This window comes from Podarcis filfolensis (assembly GCF_964270895.1).
Source record: "Podarcis filfolensis genome assembly, chromosome: 3".
Taxonomy (NCBI): Eukaryota; Metazoa; Chordata; class Lepidosauria; order Squamata; family Lacertidae; genus Podarcis; species Podarcis filfolensis.
In genome coordinates this window covers 66,667,175-66,680,836 of record NC_139606.1, presented here as the reverse complement: position 1 = coordinate 66,680,836, position 13,662 = coordinate 66,667,175, and the positions used below count along the sequence as shown (strand labels likewise).

The 13,662-nt window shown below is 39.4% G+C and overlaps 1 protein-coding gene across 7 annotated transcripts in view; it reads right to left on the bottom strand.

The window, feature by feature from the left end:
* The window catches only part of ESR1 (estrogen receptor 1), a 214,765-nt gene that overhangs the window by 166,677 nt on the left and 34,426 nt on the right, over positions 1-13,662 (bottom strand). For 2 of the 7 annotated variants that reach the window (XM_083607965.1, XM_083607970.1), the window contains exon 2: positions 10,417-10,482. The exons of the other annotated variants lie outside the window; for them this stretch is intronic. The gene's annotated coding sequence lies outside the window, so the exon portion shown is untranslated. The remainder of the gene's footprint in view (positions 1-10,416; positions 10,483-13,662) is intronic. 7 annotated transcript variants of the gene reach the window in all.

The following is a 13,662-nucleotide window of genomic DNA, read 5'->3' as shown; positions in this document are numbered from 1 at the left end:
GAATTGAAAATGAACAGATCCATCTCCAGTCTGTGTAAATTTTTCACGTGATCACTCCTAAGTTTGTTCTGGATTCTTTAAAAACATCTACATATAAATCCAACTTTATCACAAAATAGTATTTGAATATGTATTTTTATCTCAACGTATGCATTTCTGAACAATTTCCTAAACTACTCAATTTAACACATTTTTGTATGTTTTCTGAGCCAAGAACCATACCACAATATCTGGAGAAGGGTGAAATCATAAAGATAATTATGTTCTAATCCACACCTTAGTCAAGGAGGTGCAAATCAGGATAGCTTACACAGGAATTTGCAGAAATCAAACCCTTCAAGCGCTGTTAATTAGAAGTAGAGCTTTCCCTTTAGAAGTGTCTTCCCTGCTGTTGTGAGAATGACCATGAACAGTTCCACAAGGAATTCATTGTTGACAGGAAGGCTGCTTAAGAAAATGAGGTGTTAACAAAATACTAAAAATGGATTGTAGTGTTGGTAATTTCCTGATGTTTTAAAATCTATATATAGGTGTATTACTGTATGCACAGGCACCTCCTTGAAATTCAGTATGACTGACATAGAACATAGCAACGTGACACAGCAGTTCTGAACGAAAAATAATCCAGTTTGGTGAATTAGGAAAAGAGCAATATACTGAGTAAGCAAACTGTTGGCCAGGATATTGCTTTTAATGTTCTTGCCCAGGCCATGAAACTGTATTTTACTTCTCATCCTGAAGTAGAGGGAGCATGTCTTCATTTCCTATTGAAAAGGGCAATTTTGCTTCAGGTCAGAATTTGCAAACTCAAACACAAATAGAATGGTTTCTTATGAGGATAAGAACATGGCTTGGCACTGCGTAAAGATAAACATACTGCAAAGTACTTTCTGGGATTTATTATACTTTTGGGAAAGCCAAATTAATATAATAAATAATTACTTCAGAACCACTGCCCTAAGCCTCAAGATGAGCCCCAAGTCATTTATCTCAACCACTCCCAACCACAAACATTCAGATTAAAATAAAAAGAGACTTGCATCGAAGCCTTTCTGAGCTTTGCAACAATAACAGCACAGCTGCCTACTTCGTTTCCATTCCCAGTTTTTCACGTTTCATACGGTGGTACCTCGGATTACGAACTTAATCCATTCCGGAAGTGCGTTCTTAAACCGAAACTGTTCTTAAACTGAGGCGCGCTTTCCCTAATGAGACCTCCCACCACCAGTGCCATTCCACTGTTCAGATTCCAATCATAGGCTGAGGTAAAGTTCACAAATCGGGACACTACTTCTGGTTTTGCAGAGTTCGTAAACCAAATTGTAAACAGGGCTGTTCTTAAACCAAGGTACCACTGTATTTGAAAGCGCAACAGAACAAAGTGTGAACTATTCTGCCCAAACCCCTAGAAAACGTTGAGTTCAGACAACAGTCTGAAAGTCATTTCTGGCTCACATTGACAAAACTATTGCCAAGGATTAATTACATATAGTATGACTATTCAGACATACAGTTATTAGAAAACACATACAATGACCTGACAACCTCCGATAGGAAATGGAATTGATTGATTAAAACAGCAAAACCGGCAGGAGGGGGGCATTTTGTGCAAATCCTTTCAATGTGAATGTGCCCAAGAACATTGCTTTCCCTCTGAGAGCATTCTCTCTGACCACAGACTTGGGGATTGGGGGGTGGGTATGAGAAATAAGGCCTTATGAGCTGGGACACCCAAATTGTGGAAAGGCCTTGCTTTTTCATTTGTGGGGAAATGCTGAGAACAGCTCCATTAGCTATTGCTTTAAAACTGTCATTTTGATGCTTTTCTTTTAGTGTGTTTTATTACTTGCTGTTTCTTAAGCAATACTTGTGAGCCGCATGGCAGTGCAGAAAAATAGTTATCAATTATATGGGGTAGATCCAGACTTATCCTTCCATGAAGGAGAGCAACTGAGATCCACTGGAGACTGTTCCACTGGAGGAGAGAAAAAGAGAAAGAGAAAGAAACCTCAGCAGCACATTATTGCTGCACCAATGGGTCCCTTGATCATCCACAACAGCTGGAGGACGGAGGCAAAGGAGGAATGGGAGAAAAACCCATTCTTAATTACTTGAGAGTAATCCCCATTGGATGAAGAGGAACTTCTGAGAAAACATGCATAGGACTGCATAGGTTGCACATCACTTGGCAAAATACAGTGGTACCTCGTGTTGCGAACTGTCCCCCTTACAAATTCTTTGGGTTACATGCTCCGCTAACCCAGAAGTAGATGCCCCTTGTTGCGAACTTTGCCCCGGGATGCGAGCAGAGATCGCACTCCGGTGGCATGGCAACAGCAGGAGGTGCCATTAGCGGAAGTGTGCCTCATGTTACGAGTGGTTTCTGGTTACGAACGGACCTCTGGAACGGATTAAGTTCGTAACCGTAGGTACCACTGTATGTAGATGTAGACCCAGTATCAGGAGTTGAATACCCTCCAACATTCCCTTGATGAAAATCAGGAGGCGAGTCAGCTGGCTTACACCAGAGTGCGGCTTACACAAGTTAGCTGACTCTTGCAAGAGCACGGCACCACTGCAAGGGCCAGCGCATCCCTGGGACACTCCAGGATCAAATCAGAAGCTGGGATGGCTTCTGTAATTTCAAGAATGTCCTGTTATAACGGTTGGAGGGTATGGCGTTGACATCACAGGACTGAGGCTCATACTCCAACTGTCAGATGTCTAGCCCTATTCTTATTCTTCCCTTGCCTGTTCACCCGCTCATGTCTAGCTTATTAAGAGTGACAAAAGCAGGGGAACAGACCAATGGTCTCCACTTGCATAGCTTTCTCCTTCTGCCCAGAAGCAGAGGGCTGGTGACTGGCTATTTATGAGAGTGGCAAGGGGGAGAGGCCCCTATCAGGGAGGGGAACCAGCCCAGGAGGTGCCAGGAATTCTCAAGCCTATATTATGCAGTTAAATGGAAGTTAAATTCTATTGTAAATTTTATTGCTACCTAAACAACACAGCTACCATTAGAAGAAAGAAAGCTGCTATTACCTCTTTGTTTCTTTGTTAATTATATCCTTCAAAATAGAACATGAGCTCACTGTTTTTGTATTCATCCATCCATCCATCCATTTTATTTATTTTCATTTTTTTTATTTTTTTAAGCATTTATAAGCTCCATTTAAAGACACACCCCTCCCATGGTGGATCACAATATCAACTTATGTAGCAGATCTGATCTAAGAAGGAAAACTGTGTCAAAACCTGTCATATTTGGCCAAGGGCGTTGCTTGGTTGATACAATGCATACAAACCCTTTAAACCCTTTAACATCCCTCTTTCTAAAATTTTCTCTTATGTCTGTCTAGTCATGGATCTACTGAGCTGAAAGTGACAAGCTACTGAAAAATCATTTTGTCAGACCTCTTGTTCAACACAATTATCATTAATAGTGACTGACTAACCGGTCAGTGTAGGAGTTAACCATCGTGGTCATAACCAACAAGTTACTTAGACTGAGGCGCCAAGCTAGAGTAAACAGATGAGACTTCGTTGGCTATTTGTAGCCAGAGCCAACAACTTTAGGAATATAAGGGATGCTATTGGTTATTCATATTACCTCATCTTATTGTGAGCTCAACTGGAAGCTAGAATAGTAAGCCAGTAAGCCAGGAGCAATGCAGCCCCACCAGCCACTACTGCTTCCTCCTATAATAATTTTCTTCTCTTACACTCATCTATTCTATTTCCAATTTATTTGTTGATGATAATGATGATAGCTATTCATCTTTTATCTTTTCTGGCCCTTTTACCTCAGAGGAGGAATGTAATGCCTACTCTACTGAACTCATTTGTAAACTGACCACCTTTGCCCACCACACATAGCGTGGGGGGCAGGCAAGTTAGGAAGCGCTGGAGAGGCTGTGGCACTGAGCTCTACCAGAACGTGGCCCAAGGCCTAGCGATGGGTTCGAGCCCACTGTTTGAGAAACACTGGTACAGATTGAGTCTTGTATGTTCAGATGATTCCACCCATTTGTTTCATATAGATGTTAAACATCATGGGGGGAAAGATGGGACCCAGAAATAGAATCTTCAAGGGGTTAGTCTCCAATTAAAAGTGAACCACTACAAAGCAGTGCCGCCAATCCACAACTCAGAAAGCCTGCCCAACATGGTCAGCAGTATCAAAGGCCACTAAGAAGTCTAAGAAAATTAAGAAGGTCACACTCTCCCTGCCTTTCCCTCAATACATGCCATTCTGCTGGTTGTTCAAGACAGTTTCAGTTCCAATACCTACTCCAAATTAAAAAGAATCTAGAAATCAGCTTTGTCCAAAAGTATATAGAGTTGCCCAACAACCACCCTTCAGCAACTACTATCAAGGAAGGTTAGGTACCAGTCTATTGCTAACTTCTTCTGGATCCAGGTTAGGTTTTTCATCAGAGGCCAAATCACTGTCTCCTTCAAAAGAAACTGGAAACTCATCTCCCGGATCCAACCAGACAATCTGTTTGTTAGGATGTGATGAACAATGATGGACAAGGTCAAGCATACAGATGGTTGGCCAGATTTGCTTACAAACCTGGACCTCAGCAACTGAAAGTTGCCCCTACAAATTAGACTTTAAAAACCACAGAATTGCAACAACATAAAAAGTAAACTCAAGACCATCTCGGAGCAAGGTAAACAGGCAAGGCAACATACATGTCAACAGTTCATAGTCTCAGCCACAGCTACAATTGTGATATTCTGTTACTATGTTATGTGAGCAAATTCAAAATTTTGCATTCCAGTTCTTACTTCCAGCAATTGATTCCTATTAAGTGCTAATTACCATGAGAGTTAGCATAACTCTCGTCTAAATGTCTCATCATTATCCAAACTTCTGCAACTTTATTTACAGCATACTGTAGCACCGTTATTTCATTCGTCCTCAAAAACCCATGAGAGAAGCCAGTACTGTACCCCAGATTCTGGGGAAATGGATTGAGAAAGAAATAGACTTCCAACTGGACCTGTCCAACTGGACAACGTACCAGATGTAGTAAAGAAATAAACTAAATAGACTGACACAAAGACTTGGGGCAGAATGATAGAGATAGAGAAAGGTTATAGCGTCAGCCATCATTGCCTGTGGCATAACTTGTACCTTTTTCTAACTCTCTTTAATCTCTGGCCAAACCTATAAAACTACTCCAGAAGGAATTCAAAGGCGGTATACATATTTGTTGTGGGCTTCCATTGCCTTAGCTTCAGTGAGTCATGCAAGGAAACTAGAACAGTTTTGCAACATTTTTAGAAGATTTGTTTGTTAACATAAAGTGAAAAAAGGCAATATATAATCATAAAGGTGCTGCTGATATATATAGGCAAGTATTACAAAGATACTTGCTTCCCACTGCGGGAGGCAGTGGAAGACAGGAGTGCCTGGCGTGCTCTGGTCCATGGGGTCATGAAGAGTCGGACACGACTAAACGACTAAACAACAACAACTTGCTTCCCACAAGCAATTCCCTGCTTAAAAACCATATTTACAAGAACAGAGACTGCTCCACATTAGGTGCTTTTCACTCACTTTTTACATGGCATCCACACAATGTCATCATGCAGTCATTGTCATCTTGGTTTTTTCCTTGTGGTTCTTTTAAAAAAAATTCCCCCTCAGGCGGCAGAAGTCTGACTTTGGTACTCTGGGGCAGGTACCATTTTAAGATAACCCCCTTTTTAATCAAGTGATCTTTTAGTTATTGCTAAAATGCTTTTCCAGCTATTTACATTTTAATGAAAGGAAGGTATAGTGCTATAACACAACCATGCTGGCTATAAGTCAAGACCATCTTGGCTGTGAGTCCTTGAAGAGCTGTTACCTGCCTGGCAGACCTTTTTTCACCTGGCCTGGGGGGGGTGTTTACAGAACAGACCCTTGGGCTGGGGTATTGTTTAGAGGATTTCGCTGAGGGTGGGTTGTTGCTGTTATTGATGTTAACTTTTTGTATCTTTATTTTATATCTTATTATGATTTATGTGGAAATTGTTCAATTTGTTTACTTTTGATGTTTTATTGATGGTTTATGACTATTTTTGTTGTTTGTAATTATGTGGTTTTTTTACATGTCGTCAGCCTCCTTGAACATGGTTTTAACCATGGAAAGGTGGCATACAAATAAATATATGTTTGCATGCATGCATGCATGCATGCATGCTATAACATAATTTTTACAGAAAAATGTTTAATAGAAATCTTTTTAACCATCATTAACCATGCTGCTAAAATGTTGGTAACTGGAAAGTTAATTTTCTTTTAAAATGAGCATTCTAGCACTATAGCACCATAATACAGAAAGTAACATTAAAGTATGGTGGTGTTGGTAGTGCCATAACTCTATTTCAGCAAAGTATTTTAGCAATGCTTAAGATGTGGTCACAAAATGTGGGTCATAAAAGAGCTATAGTCAAAGTGTACTGTCCAAAGTATACTGGACAGTGTTGTGAGCCACTCATCTGAAGCAGTCAGCGAGTGTGCCTTCTCTTCAGCACTAAAGCTAAGCTCTTCTGGGGCTGTATGCTTTTTTAAGGGGAAAAGAGGCTTTTCTTCTGGAGCAATTTACTCAGGTCTGAAGCAAGGCTCTTCTTTCTCCTTTCTATATTATATAGAATCTGTATAGCTTTTCATAACCAGACATAGATTGAAGCTAGTGTTACTGTACAGTTAAGTGAGGAAATGAACTCATTTATCCGCCAAAAATAAATTGTACACAAATTCCACAGACAAAAACGGATATGATTCCTTTTACAGTGCGCCTTACTTACAGTTTCATGTGCAACCACACTGGCAACTACACCACTAAGCATTTTTCCTAGCATCTCCATTTACAACGCTGAGGTATCACTGACAGCTGGCAGCTATGCTACTAAGTCTTCAACTTTTACTCTCACTTATAACATACTTCAATAACAGGTTTCATCTGAAGATTTACACATTCCCTCATTATCTTCCTGCTTTCTAGATGATTTACGATTCTGTCAGAATGTAGCGGTTTTGTTACAGATCCCTAGGAACCTATTATTTCCCTTCAAAGTTTTATTAGTCTCACTCAGTGTTCTTCTGCTTTTCATCCCAGCAAAATCTATTTTAAATTAAGCTAACAAGACAATGAGTTAAATGATTCTCATGCAGACAACTGTGCTCAATGTGCAGTTGTTTGAAAATCAACTCCCCAACCCAGGTCGGGGGTGGAGCTAAAAGCATGGTCCTCCTTCAATGCCCTACATGTGAGTGATGCATCAGGTTGCCCTGGTGTTATGGAAGAACATTTGAGCTAGGGAGGCTCCACCCATCTACCTGAGCTTCAGGCTGTTGTGTAAGGCCCTCTGTTTGAAGATTTTTGGCTACTTAGTTGGACAGTATTGTGGAACCGTACTTGTTAACTTTGCATTATTGTTAATTTACTGGGTGACTTTGTAGTTGTTTTTATGTTGTATACTGCTGTCAGCACTGGAAAAGGCAGGTGATAGAAAGAAAGGAAGGTAAATTGCTTGTTTGGAACTTGCATGGTACTTCAACATAGAATTAGTTTTAGTAAGATTAAAAATTTAAAGTTTATATCTGCTTTTTTCAGCAATCACGTCTGATTATTTCCTATATGAATATGTTCTTTCTTCTTTCAAAGCACACAAATATGAAACTATAAAGGCCCCTTTGTCTTTACTTGAGAATAAAAAAAGGCTCAAAAGCCTAACTTACTTCATGCATGAATTTCACTCAGACTGAATAGTGAAAATAATTATCTGTTTCAGAACAGATTCAGTTTTTGGTTTTTGCAAGTTACATGCCTGCTGGGTCTGGGTTACAGGCACTGCATGGGGGAATAGTTAAAATCAAGCTATTCTTACAGCACATATCTTGCTACCTGACTTCCTTTCATCACTTCAGAGGGAGCTAGAAAGTGGATTAAAAAGTCAGAGGCTTTATTGATCGAACTTATTAACATTTTAAAAAAACAACCCTCCTATTTGTATTCTAGGATATCAATATTATGGTTCTGACACATTACTGCTAACTCTGTTCCTTCTGCCTACGGATTTGCAAACTGTAAGTTCTTATTCTTATGACCACCTTTCATGCACTGGTATGACTTTGAAAGTCTACTAATGAAGAAAGTATCACTCCTTCTCTTCTCATTATTCTTTCACTTATTTTGTTCTTATTTTATTATATGAGGGGACAGCCAAACAGTTCTCTACCAAAAGAGAACAGAGCTGGGTTTGGAATTTGGTTGGTATTTGGGCAGAGTCATCCATCTAGTAATCTTCTATGCTGGGCAGCCTATGAAGATGGTTCAAAAACTGTGGTTAGTGCACAATGCTGAAATGAACTTTAAGACTGGGAAAATGAGAAACTGAGAGAAACTGAAATCGATAGTCACCCATTCCCTACTCCTGTCCTAGCTCAACTATACTGGCTACCAATTTGAAGTCTAGCGCTCCTCAACACAGCATTTCAATGAGAACAAAACATTTTCCAAAAGCTATTTTAAAAATTTCTTGGTTATAAAAAATATCGAAATATCTGGGAATATGGTTACCAGCAGACTTAGTCAAGTTCATTAAAAAAAAAAATCACAATAAGCTATACGCTAAAACAAAATGTGATTTCGGGTTCTGGAGATCATTTCCAGTATCATGGATGCACATACTGGATGTTAGGTTGTTTTGCACAATGCTCTAGATGCTACGTTTAGGTAGAATAATGAAAATATTTTAAAACTTGAGATTATAATATTCTATATTATACTGTATCAAAGTTTGTTATTCTCTATCTAATTTTTCATGAAGCTCTGTCTCTGTGTTCTGCTTGACACATCTAAAAGCATTGACAGGGAAAGAGTGGTTCTTGGTGCATAATGCACTAAATCCTCTGACCACTGAGAAGTTCCCCCTGTCCCCACCCAATCCCCAGATAGGCTGCTCTGATTTCCCATGGCTGCTATTTACATATTTTAACATATGCACATTAACTGCATCCATACAATTAACATTACGTTTAGTTTGTACACGATACTTAGCCAGATGTATCAATGGTCTAACTCGGTACAAGGCAACTTCTTAGGTTCTTCTGAAGTTGTGATCCTGCATTGATGCACGGATTGTACACACACACACACACACACACACACACACACACATCACTTTAATTGTAATCACTTCTGGTAGAACTGCAATTCCCAGGGAGGAGGGAATTACTACAGTTTAAATCTGTAAGATAATTATGGTCTATGGGTTTAAACTATAGTGCTATTTTTAATAAAAGAAACAGGTCAACTGAAAAACAATATTTTATGTGTTACTTTAAATACACAATGATTCAGTTAATTACTAGTAACATCTGCTAAATGTTACGTGATTAAGATGGCATTGACCTTAAACTATTAAATTGCCGCATAGTTCTTTTTTTAAAAGTCACTCTCTTTATATGGCTAAAACTGGACCATATCTTATTACTATCTAAGAGTAGAAATCTGTGTAACTTGGAAAGCTTTCTGTTTTCACACAGAGATGCCAATCCAATATCACAGTTTCTGTCCTATTACGGGGGGGGGGGGGGAGTTAACTACCACATAGTACTCAGGGAAACCAACATAGCACTTCACAAAGGCTCATTCTTAATAAACTGGGGTATTTGTCACTAAAATATTTATAGAATATTTTAGTAAAAAACAACACCTCTAATCTGAAGATGTAGCCCTAATTCCAGTTATGTTGTATACATTCACCGTTTCCTGTACAGTATGCACATTTTATGTTCATCCTGGATACAAATGAATCTCATGAACATAAAAGCTATGTCATCCCAAATCCTGCTGGATTCATTTTCATTTTACTTATTTAATATTCTCTTAAGTGTGCTAACTATTTAATTCAGGTTAAAATCTTGAAACCACTTAAGATTAATAGTACTGCAATCCATGATAACAGCTTAAAAACTGCTGTTTTATGTGCAATTTGTCATGGCTAGAACATGTGACCTTTTTAATAATACTTTCGTTCCTTGCTCCTGAATGGGTCAGAGACAAAACTGGGGAGAGACCTGGCACACAAATCCTCACTGAATAGTAGCTGTTGAATTACTGGACCAGTTTTAGAAAAATAAGGATGAAATCTGCATTTATGTGCAAGTTATTCAGCTTCTGACAGGCATTCCTTCAATTTGGTTGCTCTTTTGAAGGATCAGTCACACTGCAATATACCGAAGACACACCATAAATAAAAGTGACGTTACGAAAACACAGTTTGAAGAAACTTTTTAATTACTCCCCTGGGCACCATGAGTTGTGTTTAACATGCTGAAAATAAAAACAGCAGTAAACAAAAGTGATTCTGAGGAAGAGCAGAACGTGAAAAAGCCAAGTTATTTTGACTTACTTTTATTTCAGAAAGAAGTTTCCATTGCTTCTGTTGTTCTGTTATTGGCTGACAGGGTCACGGGACCTTGTGAACTAAAATAGAAAAGCCTCAGCAGAGGGAGACTGAAGCAGCAGAATGCCGAGGAGAGAAATGAACTTTAAAACATATAATACACATGAGCTACATTGGCCTGTAAAGTTTGTAGAGAAAAGTTCAGTTTTCTTCCACTGAAGTAAGGGCATCCAGTGTTAAAACCTCTCAACCATCAACCTTGGGCAATTTGTTTTTTAAAGTCCTGTTAAATTTGAGTTAAGGTTTTTCTTTTCCTCTCCTCTGCACATTGTTGTTTGTGTATTAGGAACATTTACAAGGCCTACTGAGCCAAATTGGGGCTCCAAAACAAGAATAGCCTAGAAGCAAACTCATTTCAGAATTATGTAGAGTCGGACACAACTAAACAACAACAAATGCTTCACCGTTTCCAAGAGTACCTGTTGCAGTCCCACTTGCAATGACCCCTTTCCCAGGAGCTAGTCCTAGTCTAGGAAGGTGAACAAATGAGACAAGAACAATGTTCTGGGATTTGAAATTGGGCACAATTCCAGATATTCCAGATATATGTAGGATTTGGTTTAGGCATTGGGTATGTATCCCTCCCAGCATCCTGGTGGAAGGCTAAGGCATGAAAGGTTGATCATGGGATTAATGGGTCCATCACAAGATGCAGGTCTACATGGATGGCCCTCCCACGCCGCTGAAGAAAGAATTACACCCCAGTGCCTACGTCAGCTGAAGTTGTGACCATTGCTATGTGGAGGGCAAAGCCTGCAAACAGGGCGCATCTATTTGCAGGCAAATTCCTTCCCAGCTCTGGATACGGCAACCATTAAAGAACCAGAGCAAGGCCATTAATCACATAACTTAGAGGAAGAAACATTAATATACAACAAGTCCCAAAGCGTGAAAGGGAGGGAGGGATGGGGAGATGTGCTCTTCGGCTGACTGCAGTCCCAAAGTCAGGGCAGCCAGTCTTTTAAATCCAGAGGGTGGACTGTGGTGAAGCCTGCTCCACACTCCTGAGCCCTGCCCCACCATGGACTGATGTGATTGGCTGGAATTCAAAACTGGGACTGGCAGGAACTCCCGCCCTACTCCGAGGCCAGCACGGGGATTTCCCAACTGCCAGTTGTCCAGCCCAGCATTGCTCCCAGGGGTTAGGTCGCAACAGGCCACAACTGCCACCTACCCAAGGACTGGGTAAGCGGCCATTATTAAAACTTTGCTTTGACAATTTTATGTCAATCATTAGGTCCTTCATTGAAAAAAATATTTATTTCTTGGTTAAAAGCTTTCATGGCTCAGTCAATGGGGTTTTTTTACTAAATGACAAGACAGCTGTATCTTTGTCTACTCTTTTAATAGTTAATTGTTTTATATTGAGATCATTTACAAAGCTATTGCACATGCCTGCCTTGCCTTTGTATTATTTAATTCAAAGGATTGCTGCAGATTAAAACATGAGAACAGACATGAGGTAAAAATCAAAGGATCCCAACCTACACATTACTCTGACATTCAATCAAGTTAAATTCAGGTAGCTACCAAGTTAGAGACACCATTAATTTGAAGGTTATTTCTGAATCATAGAACTCAGAAAAATCATCTTCTTCCCAGTGAACTTTTGAAGATTCTGCAAAATATATTAACATCATGAAGGTAGATTAATGCACTTTTCTCAAGAAAAGGTTTGGGCATCCTAATTTATATTTTACCCCAGTGATTATTCAAGTTTCTTCTGAACAAACCTGCTGCATCCTCACATTTATGAAACATAATTAAAGGGTTTTTTTTAATGTCCTTTGATACAAGTCAAATGGCAAGCTAACACCATAACAGAAGTTTTTGGAAGGATGTTCATAATCTTAACCTGTATCACGTTGAGCTTATTTTTGTGATCCAATAGATCCTGTAAAAATGGTGTGCCCAGTACCATCAATAATTGCCTTTCACTCTCTTAAATGAAGTCCAAAACATACTTATTAGTAAGTCCCATTGGACACAGTGCAAAGGAGTTTCAGGAGTTTCAGTTTCAGGAGGATAGCACTTAGTGGGATATATGCAGAGGGAAGGAGGTGCTCTTGTGCAATGGAGCTTTCCATTTGATTTCATAATAGATGGACAGAATTAAAATATGCAAAATTACTCCAGGTGCCTTTACCACTCAGGCACTATGTTGCATGAATTCAAGCCAAATTATTATGTTACTGCAGTAACATGAGGGCTGCCAGTCCCATGCCACTCTCAGAGAATAATCATTTCACCCATACCTCACGACATTAAAAAGGTTGTGTTAACTGGCCTTAGTGTTATTCTCACTGAAGCATCTATTTGGCCCCATTTTCTGCTTGTACCAGCCAAAAATGCTTTGGCATTTCCTCCTTGTGATATGCAATTTACTTGTCTGCCAAGGAACCATTCACAATAGGATCTTGTCACACTTAAGCTAGATAACTGGCCACACTCAATTCAAAAGGAAGCTTTCTTCAATTTCATTAAAGACATTACTTTTATTTTCATTTAGGATGAGAATAGGGAATTCTAAATCTATCTCCAAACAGTAGAACAAGATTGACTAGCTGTTCCATGTTCACTTACCACACATACATATTGAAACGTATCAGCTCTCTTTAATGATAGGATATAATTATTTCCACATTGTTGTGAATAGCAAATCCCTATTACTGAGTATTTTTGTTTAAAAGGCAGTAAAAATCTCTTGGTAACACAACAAATTTTCTGCTGATCATTCTTTAATTTTTACTATGTGACAGTAGCCAAGAGCAATATCCTCAACCTATTAGATACTATCAATAGCAATGGATTCAAAGACAAGTGTGTTGTGAAACAGAAGGGGCATTAAATACAGATCTGGAGAGTTATCTAGTTTAATTCTGCATATTAGTTATCTGAACATAGATCTACACTATACAGTCGTACCTCGGAAGTTGAATAGAATTCGTTGCAGAAGTCCGTTCGACTTCCAAAATGTTCAGAAACCAAGGCACGGCTTCCGATTGGTTTTCGATTGCGCAGGCACGGTGGAAACAATAGCGAAAGCTGTACCAGACGTTCGGCTTCCAAAAAATTGTTCAAAAACCAGAACACTCACTTCCGGTTTTTGATCGTTTGGGAGCCGGAACATTTGATTCCCCAGGCGTTCAGGAGCCAAGGTACAACTGTAGATACAATGGGCACAATTCAGCC